The sequence below is a fragment of the Pogoniulus pusillus genome, chromosome 28 (genome assembly GCF_015220805.1).
Source record: "Pogoniulus pusillus isolate bPogPus1 chromosome 28, bPogPus1.pri, whole genome shotgun sequence".
NCBI lineage: Eukaryota > Metazoa > Chordata > Aves > Piciformes > Lybiidae > Pogoniulus > Pogoniulus pusillus.
Genome location: NC_087291.1, coordinates 3279262 through 3280970, shown reverse-complemented (window position 1 = coordinate 3280970; position 1709 = coordinate 3279262). Strand labels below are relative to the sequence as shown.

The 1709-nt window shown below is 47.2% G+C and overlaps 1 non-coding gene across 1 annotated transcript; it reads right to left on the bottom strand.

Annotated features, from left to right (window-relative positions):
- Nucleotides 1-395: 395 nt before the first annotated feature.
- On the bottom strand, nucleotides 396-467 carry TRNAG-UCC (transfer RNA glycine (anticodon UCC)). The gene has a single exon. It is a non-coding gene; the product is annotated as a tRNA-Gly (tRNA).
- Nucleotides 468-1709: the final 1242 nt, after the last annotated feature.

The following is a 1709-nucleotide window of genomic DNA, read 5'->3' as shown; positions in this document are numbered from 1 at the left end:
GCAGAGTACAGGGGCAGAATGACCTCCCTGCTCCTGCTGGCCACACCATTCCTGATGCAGGCCAGGATGCCCCTGGCTCTCTTGGCCACCTGGGCACACTGCTGGCTCATGTTCAGGCAGGTATCAATCAGCACCCCCAGATCCCTCTCTGTCTGGCTGCTCTCAGCCACTCCGACCCCAGCCTGTATCTCTGCATGAGGTTGCTGTGGCCAAAGTGCAGCACCCTGCACTTGGAGCTATTGAAGCCATCCCCTTGGACTCTGCCCATCTGTCCAGGCAGTCAAGGTCCCGCTGCAGAGCCCTTCTGCCCTCCAACCCAGCCACATCTGCCTCCAGCTTGGTGTCATCTGCAAACTTGCTGATGTAATCGGAACAGACTCTCAGCTTCCTTCTGGTGCACTGGCCGGGAAGCGAACCCAGGCCAACTGCTCGGAAGGCAGCCGTGCTCACCACTGCACCACCAATGCCTGTATGCTGCATGATGCCAGGCTGTGTGGTGGCTTGTGTTGCTCCCAGCTGTGGTGAGTGTTTTAGCAATAATTGCTTTACTGATCCACACTACGTCCTTAAGTCTGGTAAGAGTGATATTGTTGAGAGCAAATAGTTTGAGGTTGAGAGTTAGAGAAATAATTCCATGGCTCACAGTCATGACCTGAACCTTTAACTGGAATATGTAGTTAACTGTGATTATTGCTTTCCAATCTTGTGCATCATGGCTCTTTTAAATTTCATGTCTTTGTGCAGCCACCTCCCTGAGCAGCCTATCCCAGTCTTTGACAACTCTTTCAGTGAAGAATTTGCTTCTAACATTCAGTCTAAGCCTTTCCTGGTGAAACTGTGGGCCATTTGCTCTGGTTCTATCACTTGTTACTAGGGAGGAGAGACTGACATCCTCTTTTCAATTAGGTGCAGAGAGTGATAAGGTGTTCCCTCAGCATTATGTTTTGTGACAATCTGGGAGTTTCCTGCCCTCCCACTCTTATGGAATCACCCAGACTAGACTCAGACAGATGGAAGTTAAGGAATGAAGCTTTATATTCACAGCTTAGTACAATACACAAACAGATAGTTACAATAGTTACAGCTATAGACAGAAATAGACAAGTTAAAGGTAATTCAGAAACACAACAGCCCTCCCAGAAACCAGTCCTCAGTTGGGGCTCCCAACCACCCTTCAACCTTCTTCCCACCCCTCTACCTTATCCTAGAGTGTGCCTTACAGTCAAGGTGAGCTGTGAGGATCGGCCAGGGGGCTTAGAAGGCAAAAGGATTCGTTACACAGAAGACGACCAGGGAGACAGAGGCACACACTCCAAGAGACAGAGACACTCTGTTTTATCTCTGTGTTCCTGTTTGTATACATCTCAGCAAGTCTATGAGTGAAGCAGCCATCACCATTTTTCCCTTTTCACAGCCTATAATCTAATCTCTCTCACTAAAATATTCCAGCTTGTCTCACTCAGTTGCTCATAGTATGTACATGGAAATAAAACTAGAATGCTAGCTGCAGGAAAATGAAATGTCTGTGGTTATTGATTTTAATTCTCTCACCATGAATTCCAATAATCTCTCCATCTATCCTGGATTACTGGGAGAGTTATTCTACAAACACTCCAGTCATGTACAGCAATGATTAAATGTGTCATGGTTTTGCCATTAAGTTGTTCAGATAACCCCAGAGAACTAGCTCAGGAAGCAGCTTCTCTTCC